A 13,016-nucleotide genomic window follows, 5' to 3' on the forward strand; every position below is an offset into this window, starting at 1 on the left:
GCAAACAGGAGGATTAAAAGCACGATTTTCTAATAACATCAAGGAGATATTAATTCTGTCTCGATGGAGATGCACTTTTTCTTGCGTTATCTGGGTAGCTCGGGCAAATGAGTTTATGTCACTAATTACCTCAAGAATTGCCTTGATTTTCTGCTCCATTATGTGCCTGTGACAGACAGGGAAGGAAAGCGCTGCACATGCAGTGGCAGCGTGCTCTTCCTTCCGTCAGAACTTACTGGTGAAATCAATGGTTTCATGGCTTAAGTGTACATCGGTCTAGGCTAGTGTTTGCTTACGTCTGGCTGGTTTTCTGGTCTTGAGAAAGGAATGTTCCAGTTATCTCTAAGGTTGATTCCACAGTGACTGGATTTCTTTTCTTGTTAGGATGCTATGTGATTCCTCCCTTTGATGTTTTGGCAAGTGAAGGTGGATGGAAGAGAGAGGATTGTGGGTTCAGTCAGAGAGCGTTTTTTGGTTTTCTCATGCTGTCAAGGAGATGCATGGGTGCTATGACCCAGAACCCACAGCATGGCCAGTGACCTCCAGTCTGCCCTGTTGCTGAATCCACCTGCTAGAGATTTGTTTCTAGGACAATAGACAGTTTAGTTAAAACAGGAACTGATGATGTTAGCATTCTATACTGGCTAGATTTATGTCAACTTGATACAAACTATAATCATCTGAAAGGAGGAAACCTTAATTGAGAAAATGTCTCAAGACTAGGCAGTGGGTATTTTCTTAATTAGTGATTGATGGGGGAGTGCCCAGTCCATTGTGGGCCGATGGTCCTGGGTTCTGGAAGAAAGCAGGCTGAGCCAGCCATGATGAGGATAGAAGGGAGTGGGAAAGAGTGGGGTCTGAGCCCTGGGTATATAAACTGTGAGACACTGTGCAAAAATTGAAGAGGGGGTGCTTTTAGTTGAAAACTTTTCTAAATCATTCCAGGACCATAAAAGCAGAGCATTGACTGAGGAAAGCCTCTTGGGACTGTCTAAGCCACAAGCCTGTGGAGCCAGTCCTGGCCTCAGAACACTAACAAAGCAAAACACTAACCGAAGTGGAATCAAACCCTTTTTCTGCCTTTTACCAAATCACAATTTTGGGAGACTTTCTCACTTTCTTGGACTTAAGTGTTATTGCTTGCATTATGAATACCCCAGTTTCGAACATTACATAAGATGATTAATGTAGCTATATTATATAATGAATGCTTTATAAAGTAATAAGGGTCATCATATTAACAATAGTCTGACAGGAATCAGAGGTTGCCTTAGTGCATCAAGTAAAATCTGCCCCAGATTTCCAGACACCGTGTGGCTAGGAGAATCTGCTCTCGTCTCTTCTGTCTGTTGGCTCCCATCAGTGGCCCTCAGAAAAGGCCCTCTGGTGCCCGAGTTTGACACTGCTCTCAATTGAGACTGGAAAGCAAGGGCAGGAGACGGCTTTCCAGTGGTCACCTTCTTGACAAAGGCACATGTTTCTCTTTACTATAGATGTTGCCTTCCAGAATTCCAGTCCTTCACTGGGCTCTGAAATTTCCTGGGGCTCTATGCTTGACCTCTCCACCTGGGGCTGCTGAGTTGGCTCCCTGCTGGTACTGTCTGCCTATCCACCCACTTGTTGACCTCCTGCAGGCCAGATCACATAGCGCGTGTGCCCTGTGGCCTTCTTGTCTCTATACTCTCTTTGACCCAACACCATGACGTCTGTATTTGCCCTTGGGCTGTCTGCTGATTCCGTTTGTAGCCCTTTGCAGCAGTTGAATGGCCTCTGAGTTTGAGTTTGGCTTTTTGCCCAGGACTAGTGACCCCAAAGCTGCCTGGGCCTTGTGCTCCAATGCCCCATAACACACTGGGAAAATACAGTCCCTGTCCATCCTTGCTTTCACCATGGTTTTCTAAGCCAACACAGAAACAATGTCTAGAAACTTTTCAACTTGCACTGAATTGGGTTTGACCCAAGTATGTGGTGCATTTTTGTCTGCCCGTGAGCTGTATTCGTCACTCGGTTTTAATTAGCACCACTGGGGTGGGTTGCTCTCCTCTGAAGACTCCCCCTCCCTTTACTGATTCTAAAAAGGCCGAAAGATTGGGCACTCTTTCCTTTGAGGTCAGCAAGAGTTCTCCATGAGCACGCCTCTTTGTTCTTTACGACTTGATTATATTCATTAAAATTTTTCAAGTAGACCCAGTGCAGAATTACCCCTTCGGGATTAGATATACTAGTTGACAATCCTTAATCCTAAGCCATTTGTTTTTCGCTTGGTAGGTATTGTGGCAGCGAGCCAAATTGCCCTGGAAAGATTAATAGCTAATCTGCTCCCACTCTCCTGAGCTCAATATGGTGTTGTGTAAGTTGCCTCACCTCACCAACAGTTTCCTGCAGTCTACCCGAGGAGGCACTCTGGGCTTCAAAATGAATGTCTCTAGACGATGGTTTCTCTCTTGGATGGACAATTCTCAAAGGGAGTTTCGTTGCTCAACTGATTTCAAATAGGAATACAAGTCCCTAAAATAGGTGACATTGTGGAAACCACTTCTCTTAGCCTGTAAGCAGCCTTTATAAGGTCACCTTTCCTTGGACCACTGCCGTTACTCCCCCTGGATATCTCTTTCTGGATTCTGCATATGATCCACAGACTCCTTTTCTTTTGTTTCCTTCAAGTTTCCCCTCAGATCCAGACCTCTAAACCTACAATTATCCTCAGGTTTGTGCTGGGAAAAAAGGTTTCCTTTGTTCCAGTCTACTTCTCTCCCCTCTCGCCTCCTTTCTGACTAGTTTGTGCCCTGGGAGGGAAGTTGAGCGGGTTGTATCACAGACCCAGTGACTGCTGTGGGTTGATGCGTGCCCTCCCAGCATTCCTGTACTGAAATCCTAATTCCAAGGTCCACATAATGAAGCCTTATCGGATTGTCGTAGATGCACTTGCTACCATAGAGTCACACCCAGGAGAGGCAGACTCCAGCCAAAGCCAGGGAATGTCTGTGGACATGTATCTACTTGTTATTTACCACTGGGAATATGAAGGAAGAAAGTGACACATTTATAACCTGGACGTCCCAGCATTGCTCCCAATTCTCTTTTATACCAGTGTCTCTTGTGGCTGTCTTCCCACACTATGGAAATTCTTTACAAATAACTTTACCCATTACAATTTATTTTAAACTCACCTATTTATTTGGTGGCACTAAGTAATCAGACCCCTCTCCTTTAAAGATTATCTTATGACTATTAGTGTTTTACCTTCATATATGGCTACATACCATATATGGGCAAGAAAAGGACACCGGATTACATAACCTGGGACTGGAATTACAGAGGGTTTTGAACCACCACGTGGGAACTGGCAACCAAACCCAGGTCCTCTGGAAGAGCAGTCACTGTTCTTAATGGCTGAGCATCTCTCCAGCCCTAAAGATCTTTTTGTTCTTATAGCAACTCATTTATTTGGACATCTCTTCAAGATATAAAATCTATCTCTAAATATTGTCTATTCTAGACTTCTCCATTCAGTTCAGACTCTTCTGCTTATGTATTTATTATTTCATAGGCATAGGGTTATTTCATAGGCATCATATTTTGTCTTATAGACAAAGTTCACCTTTTGATATGTTCCCCTATGTGCTCCCACATAGTCTTCTACATCATCCCATTCTTCCAAATAGCTCAATCTAGAAACCTTGGTGTAGCCTAAGTTTTTGCTATCCCAAAGCTGTGTCTCTAACATCTCAGCTCAACCCTTATGCAAGTCCTGTTGAGCCCACATTACAAGAAAGAGAAAGAGGATGTCGCATTTACTGCAGACAGCGATGTAAAATGGTAGGGCTACGATAGAAAACAATTTACCGTTTTCTCCAAATTTAAGCATAGACCTGTGATGGTGCTCAGCAATTTAGCACAGGTATAACTCAAATGATCTGAAAGACAGGATCAGATGCTGTGTGCCAGTGTTTGCAGCACTGTTCTCTTCAACAAAGCTCAGGGGCCCATCAGCAAATCCCTGGATAAGCAAACATGGCATCTATTTCCAGTGGAATACCATTCAGGCAGGAAAAGAAATCAAACTTTTATGTGTGCTGCCTTATGGGTGGATCTTGAAAACATTTTGCTTGGTGAAATAAAGCAGATATAGAAGAACAAGAGAGGTTTCACTTTTAAGAAGTATCTAGAGTATACAAATTCACCGAGACAGAAAGAGGAGCAAGAAGGGGGCAAGAGAACTGTTTTTTATTAGGTCTAGAGTGTGTATTAGGGATTATGATGGTCGCTTTTCTTGTTGCTACGATAAAATACCTACTTAAAGCAATGCAAGGGAGGAATGATTTTTTGTGGATGACCACTTAAGGAGATATAGTCAGGTAGTGGCAGGTCACCCTTGGCTCGCCTGTGTGTGTGTGTGTGTGTGTGTGTGTGTGTGTGTGTGTGTGTGTGTGTGTGTGTGCACGCCCATACATGGTGACTCATTACATTTTGCCAGAGATTAATAAGAAGCAGCAGAAGGTTGAATGGAAGACCAGCTCTAAACCTCAAGGCCTGCCTCTTCCTCTTGGGAACTCACTTCCCCTAGCTGGGTTACATCTCCTGAAGGGTCTGCATTCTTCCTGAACAGCACTACCAGCTTGGAAAAAAAATGCTCAAGTGCATGAACCTGTGAGGGAAATTTCACATTCTAACCATTAAGAGGGCAGTTAAAAAAGTGGGAGTGGATGGTTGTCATGGTTACGCAACACTGATTATATTAAATGCTACTTTGTTGTAGACTTATGAATGGTTAAAGTGACACATATCATGGGATACATATTACTACTTGAAAAATAAACACATATACCTCTCAGGGCTTTCCCCAACCACATCTGTCTGCACTAGCAGGATGTCTCCGGTGGACAACTACAACAGGCTCCTCACAGCTCTCCCAGCTTAAAAGGTCTTTGTGTTCTCATACCATCTATCCTTCACATCAGCAACATGATCCTGTCAATCAAGATGCATCAAATAGCATCACTGTTCCTGATGCTCTGTAGGACTGTCCGTGTCCTTTGGATTAAGTGCAAATCTTTATTCTAGCCTATAAGGCTATAAATATTGGGGCTTAGTTACCTTAGGCCTGCTCTCCTTAATTTTTCTTTAGCCATTCTTAGCCTCATTATTGATGGAAAACACCCAATATACACACGGCAAGGAGACTGTGTTTCTTAGGCCTCTGCCTCGAAGGATTTCGTTCTGACTTCCTTCTGTCTCCATATAGCTCTTATCCTACCAGTAATGGTATTCTGAGACTGTTTAAGAAATGTTTAGCAATACTCACTCCTGAACTTTATCTGTTGCCTTGTTTTTCTTCACACAAGTTCTATCTGGCACATCAAACACTGTATTGTTTATTTGGTGCTGTTCTAGATTTCTCTCCCTACCATAAGCCTTAGAAACAAAGATTTTTGTCCCCTCATGTCTCCCATGAACCTGAGAAACTGCTTGGCTCACAATATATTTTTGATAAAGATTTGAACAAGTGTTCAAAATACATCTCCTGCTGACCTGAATGAATAATTAATTTAATTAATAAAATTTCAAACAATTCCTCATTGGATCTGTTTCTGACATTTAGCATAATTGTTTTGACAATATTTTACGTTTTGGGTTTTGTTTCTTCCTTTTCTCGGGAAGAAAAAATATATGGAAGAGGTGAACTATAGAACTTCGAGGCAACTTGCATACAATTCTACCCGTTCTACCCTGCTTTGCTTTACAGGATCATTCGCTAGCTTTCTAGTGTTGTGCTGCCCCTGAATTTCATCCAGTCCTTTGAGGTTTCCTTGACTCTGACGCTTCATATAATACATTAGGAATCTTCAGAAAGAACCACGGACCTGTTGAGGGGATACATAATACACATATATGTATATTTACCACATATACATATGCATGCATATATGTGTATAGATGCATGTGTATATGTATCTCTGTGTGTAAATACATATGTATAACATAGATGGTGAAGGATCTATCTATTGTAAAGAGTTGGCATGTGTAATCAAGGAGACTGAGGAGTCCAGAGAGCCACTGTATGAAAGAACTATGAGAGTCCACCGTGCAGCTCATATGTGACAGCAAACACTGTGATTGCGATACATTTCAGTCTGAAAGCTGGGAGAGCCGTGAAAAGAGGTGATGTTTCCACCTGAGTTTGAAAGCAGGAGATCACTGTTTCAGTTCAAGCAGAGCAGATTGCTCCCCTCTACCTCTGATTCATAGAACAGACAGACAGACAGACAGACAGATAGACTCTTTGTTCTATTCAGGCTGTTTGGATGAAGTGTACCCATATTAAGGAGGGTTTAAAATGTACTTAGTCTAATGATTCAAGTGTGAATCCCATCCCCAACCACACTGCAGACATACCTAGAAATTGTTTGAATGCATATTTGGGTACCCAGAACCCAATAGAGTTGCCATGGAAACCTAACCACCATCCTTTCCTTCTCCGTGTCAGCTAGGATGCTTCTTTGGGGGAAATGGACTACAAAGTGTGTCAGGTTTCTTTTGGAGAAAACTCTGTCTTCTATTGTGTTTCTCCACTTTCAGAGGACAGTTTGTGTTGGTTCATAGAGCAGCTCTTCCTGACTGTATCCTACGGCCTAGCACAAAACCTGTAACAGAGGTTTACTTCCGGCCCTTTTTCTCAATGCTGCAAATGAACATTTGTCCATACAGGGCCTGCCATGCTGCAGCAAACATGAGCAAAGGAGGCTAAAGCATGAGTGAAAGGGGAGATGATGACAGTGGGGGGCAGTGCAGAGCCTTGGGGCACTCTGGGGCCAAACAGGAATTTAATAGGGGATACTGTTATCATCTTCCCAGTTTGTGGTGCCAGAAAAGCCACAAGCCACCTGGTCTGTGACCTTACAGGTTCCAGGCCTCTTGCACTGAAGTTCCATCTCCAAGGTCTGTACTGGAAGAAAGTCAGGAGACCTCAGGACCTTGACCCACTGAAATTAAATCTGCAGGGCCGTGTGTGTGTACATGCGTGCATAGAACCCAGGTGACGGGGGAAACGCGGCTCTGCCACTTCCTGGCTGAAGCTTGCATACATTGGGAAAAGTTTCTTTTAGACTAAAATCTCCACTGTAATGTGACACCAGTGAAGTCCAAGGTTGCAGTAACTCAATGATATCCTCCCTGTGTCAGGGTCTGGGAGACCCTGGGAGTAGAAGCTCACAGGATTTTCCTTTTATTATGGAAGCCACCAGGGGGAATGGTAGTAAGCAGAATGATTGACTTGTATTAATATTGGATATATATATATATATATATATATATATATATATATATGCCTTTAAGCTTGATTTTGTTACATTTCCAGCAAATTTTATGCATATGGCTTATAGAACCATATAGTTTACATATATCAGTCATAGAGTCTGCTGCTTTTTGTTCTCTCTCTCTCTCTCCCTCTCTCTCTCTCTCTCTCTTAGTATCTGTTTATTTCTGGCTTATACTTTGGAAGTCTTATTTGACATCTATTAATATTCAGCAAGTATAAATTATATTCCAAGCCCTTATCTATGTGCCTTTTGTAGGCTCAGAAGATAAAGAAAGATGAGGTCCACTCTTGACCAAAGCCATGCTATATCAGAAGGCCATCAACAAGTCTGAAATATCTCCAAAGTTAAGAAGCGCTAGCCAAAGGTGCTGAGAAAGTTAGAGAGCAACAGCATTCTTCTTAGAACTTATTCTATGTTTCTCTGGTAGTTCTTGTCTGAATATATTTGTAATTATTGAAATAAATATTTAATAGAATATATCCAGGCTCACCCTACAGAATAAATGTTCCCTGTTTTACCCTGCTCTTGTTTTGAGCAAGATGTACTCTCGTCTATATTTTTAAAATTGGAATTAATATGGTCTTTCTGAACAGTTCAATTTAATTACTACTTTAAAATTCAAAGAGAAACATCATTAAATATTAACAGGGCAATCTGCGAAAACAAATTTCACTGGAACTTTGGCTTAGGTAAATGGGGATTTGAGAAAGTGTGGCAGAGCTTAAGCAATAATGGAAGCCAGGAACAGTGCACACTTTCTAAGCTTCTTTTTCTTTACTTATTAAAGTTGGCTTTACAACTAAGTTCATGCTCACTTTCAAAGAGACACGAGAGTAACAGGGGTGAGAGAAGAGACCCCGTATGCTCTGCAAAGGGGAGTGATAGGACTGGACCCAAAGAAGAGACATCATCAAGGTCTAGCCAGCATATCCAGAACTGTCTTCCAGGAGGAGCCATGAATCTATAGTTCAGATTCATGCTTGAAATTCTCACCTAAAGCTGGCCAGTTCCATAGACACCCAGTCACCAATCATAGTTCAAGCAATGGAAATCAACCTGCAAACAGCAATTCTCAGGCTGGCCAAAGCCCTGGGAGGACTCTTTACAAGAAGCAGGGCCAGGGCCCCCGCCAGCAAATATTCTGATCCAATTGCTCTATTGTTTTAGTTTGAGTTAGGTTTTGGCATGAATATGAAGAGCTTTCAAGATCCAAAATTCATGCTAATATGGAGGCGGTCTTGAGAACTGTTGCCTAGCACACGTGTCTATTCCAACCCTGGCTGTCACACCTCCCTTTGCTTTTCTGACTGGAGGACCCCAGGACAACCCCAAACCTTTCTCCGGCAGCCTTTGTCATTAGGAGAGAACCTCTTGGTGAGCAAGGGCGAAGAAGTCACTCGATATTCCTTTCAGTAAAACACTGTGATCTGGGCTCATGTGTGATCCATGGCACTAGCATGTCACTCTCCATTGTTTCCGGTTCCCGCCTTTCTATGCACTGCAGACTAGGAAGGAAATAACCGGGACAGACACCACCTTGCTATTTTTCAATTTTATGCTGCCTAAGCGATATTCACAACAAGCACTGTGGTAAATCTCTCATAGACTGTCACAGTTTTTCTGCTGTTTGGGTGTATTTTTATATTTTTGTTCCCTCTAAGTATTGAAAACAAATTAAATCCAGCAAAATAGAAGAACCAGGGAAATACAGCGAATAATTATTCCTGCCAAGCGCGAGTATTTAACACCTGCGTGCTTGGGAAACATTCAAATTGGTTTGCTTTGTATATTCTGTGAAAGTGCTCCTGGGAGCTGAGGGAAAATCTTCTGGGCTTGTTATTTATGTATTTATTTTATTTTGAGAATGTTGGTAATAGGTAAGTTAGGTTGAGTTGCAAAATCTCAGGATACAGCCATGAGATTCTGGAATATTGGATCTGGTCTGGATATCATATTAGAGTCAGGTTTGGGTTATTAATCTGTGAACTTGGGGCCGGATGGATTCCATTAAAGTAAGACTTTGTACACTCTCATATAACTCACGTTTGTCACACCGCTTATATTTCTCAGTGGCTAAAGGTTCACAAATGGTTCATAAATAATTTCATGAATGAAGGCTTGGGGATGAGAGTTTGTCATAGCCGAAATGAATGAGGGGCAGGAGGTAAAAGGAAAAGGAAAGCAAATTCTAGAGTTTTTGTTGTACCCCACCCCCACCCCCAACCCCCAACCCTGCCATATCTTTAAGGGAACTGATTTAGAGACCTGTGTAGTTTCTCTTTAATTACCTCAGAGATGGTTTGGAAAACACAACTCAAAATGGAGCTTGCTATGATTTATGGCAGCATTTTATGAGATGGAATTAAACATTCAAGCCAGGGTAACTGTGGCAACATGGAGCTACACGTAAGTGGCAGCAAAGGCTGCCTTTCATTTGCTGCACCTGCTTGGGAGGGACAGGCTAGTACTTGCCCCATTCGACTGGGTGCAGCTCTGGCAAGGTGTTCCTGGATTGGTCACAGGAAAGCTCTCTGTGTAGAATTGAGCCAATTTTCCAAAACTGAAGGGAGGTCAGTTAGTCACCTATATCATACCGCTTAGCCCAGAGATTCAGTGCAGTTTTGGCAACCAAGGACATGGCTAAACATTGTTATATTTATTTCTTTTGTTTCTCTACATATGCAAGTTCGTGTGAATGCACATGGGTCTACATGGTCATGTGCATGCATGGGTTTGTAGAGGCCAGAACTGACATCTTCCTTGACTTCTCTCCGCTGTTGTGAGACATGAGGTTTCACACTAACTCCAGAGCTTGCTGATATCTTAGACTGAATGCCAGCCAACTCCAGATCTTTCTATGTCAGCCTCCCCAGATCTGGGATTTTAGCTAGTTTTGACATGGCTACTGGTATCCTAACTCAGTTGTTCATGCTTGTGTAACGAGCACTTTATAGACTGAGCCGCCTCTCCAATCCCTCAGCGTTCTTATTTACTAAACAGGATTTCTAACATTTTTTTTAAATAAATACCAACTCTAGTCTACATGTGGAGAAAATTCTGGTGAACCTAACCAAGAAATATGAATGTGAGTTATAGTATAATAGTCTAAAATCTTTGAGGAAACTACTTCAAGGTCTTGCCAGGTATCATTAGTACGAATCAGACCAGTTAGTTTACATTTGCATGGTTTACTGAGGGGTCAAACGCCCTATATTGTAAAAGTATTAATTTATCCATTAGTGTCTGTTCAAATTCCACGTGACTCTGGCTATATGTACCAGGTATGTTGGATCAGGATGCATGATCTACGTATGTGTGCAAAGAAGATATAAGCTCCCCATCTTGTCAGTATCTAATTATGGTCACCTTTTCTGTTCAGTAGACTTCCTTTGAAACTTGGACTGACCTAGATTTTTCCACCTTCACTGAATCTTAATGACATTTCATTTCCATTTTGGGCACAATTCTGATGTGGAGGGGTCATTCTCTTCTCATTATCTCTCTGATATGTTTCTCAAGTTAACTGCTTTGAAGTCATCCTTCAAGGAATGCCAAAACATTTTATATTCTCCTCCTACCAACCTCAAACAACAGAAAATGAGTCTGGAAATCCAAACAGTGGCCATTCTTCTGATGACCAGGCTGCGGTAGTCACTGTCTTTGATATCCCTTCTTCTTCTTACCTATTCCTCGTCAAGATGAGACAAGAGGATCTATGTTAGATTCTGTTTTAGAGTTCTTTGCTCTTTACTTTTTCAGCCATTTATCTAAAAATACTTCTTGATCTTCAAGTCAAAGTCTGAAAAGAGGAGACTGGGCACCTCCTAACTCAGACATTGGCTCTGTTCCGAAGAACAGTAAACGACTAAATGAACTTTGTTCCGTGGCACATGCCTCTTCTCTAGCTATTAAGCACTTAGCCTGGTTATTGTGGGTGAAAGGCACCATTAACCACACATAGTGGAACACACAGTGAAAATCGAGTCCTGTGCGTTTACTCCATTTGTGTGTGTGTGTGTGTGTGTGTGTGTGTGTGTATGTTGAAGGAGGGGCTATGTACATATCCACATGTGTATCTGTGTGTGTGGTTGTATGTGACTATGCACACGGAGGGACCAGAGGAAGGCATCTGGTACCCTTCCCATCTCTTTCTATCTTGTCCTTTGAGGCAGACTCTCTTGCTAAACCGGAGCTTGGGTTTTCGGCTACGTTTGCAGTCAGCAAGTTCCAGAAATCCTTTGTCTCCATCAATTTTCTTCCAGTCATGTTAGATGTTACACACCCAGCCTTCATATTATACACGCTAGGATCTGAATCCAAGCTTCATGTTTGAGCAGCACGGCCATCCTTCTGGTTCCTTGGCTTAAATCCTGATGTATAAAGTTGTTATAATCTTTAGATGATTATTTCTCAACACACTTTGGCTGCACTGCTTATTGTCTTACATTGAAATCTTATTTTGAGATCAAGAAACATAAGCTATCTTGTTCTCTTCTAACCATAACAATTTAAACAGTACCCACCCTTGTCTACAGGCTACAGATCAGATTTCATTCTAGATGCTAGGGACATAGTAATAAAGGAAACAGAAGATAGAAGACCTTGCTTCTATGGTCCTGGTGTGTGTGTGTGTGTGTGTGTGTGTGTGTGTGTGTGTGTGTGTAAAGAAGCACACAAATAAATATTAAATAAATACAGCCACTATGTGAGGTGCTCATGCATTGTAGAGGGAAAAACAAAAATGTTGCAGATGAGGATATGGGCTTGGCTGGATAATTGGCATTTGGAAACAAGACTCAGTGTAAGCATGAAAGCGAACCATCGCCAGGTTGATTAAGACAGTGGTTTTCAACCCATGAGTTATAACACTACGTGGTCACATATGAGATATCCTTCATATTGGATATCTCACCCACATTATCATGATCATACAAACACACACACACACACACACACACACACACTTATCAATATAAAACATCAATATGTTTTCAAAACATGATTAATACCTTATTACCTCTGAAAGATGGTGGCTAGTTTGAGGCTGACTTGTCCATATTGAATATCATTAACAGATTATGCTGCTTAAATGCACCAAAGGTCAGGTCACATCTATGCGAAGAAGTCTGTGGAGAGTCTCCATTACTGCGTGACAGAACCATTTAGTCGAATATAATAAGACCTAGGGATACAAAGACCCAGTTCCTTCTTTCAAGAGCTCTTAATCAATTAGGGACGATGGATTTCATTATGAGTATATAATAAAATCAATGGTAGACATATGCCTGGGAACTGTTAAAATCACCAAGGAGGGATCGCATATACTCAAGAGGGAGATACAAATTAGGAGAGGCCTCCACAGAGAAAAACCTGCTGAGTAAAACTTACCAGAAAGGATGATCGGACAGCTGGGGGTAGCCAGGCAGGTGGGACAAGCTGTGAACCAGATATAGCTCTCTCTCTCTCTCTCTCTCTTCTCTCTCTCTCTCTCTCTCTCTCTCTCTCCTCCCTCCCTCCTCCCTCCCATTCCCCTGGGTGTGTGTGTATTTCAAGAGGTGGGGAATGATGATAAAGAGAGGTCATCTCAAGCAGTTTCCCAAGAGATGCATCTTTCTTACCAGGCACTGCCCAGCAGAGCAAGTCACTGTAGCCTCCACTCTGCTTAGACTGAACTGGGTGTCAGCAGTGTCTCCTCTC

The sequence above is a fragment of the Rattus rattus genome, chromosome 4, assembly GCF_011064425.1.
Source record: "Rattus rattus isolate New Zealand chromosome 4, Rrattus_CSIRO_v1, whole genome shotgun sequence".
In the NCBI taxonomy this organism is placed as follows: Eukaryota; Metazoa; Chordata; class Mammalia; order Rodentia; family Muridae; genus Rattus; species Rattus rattus.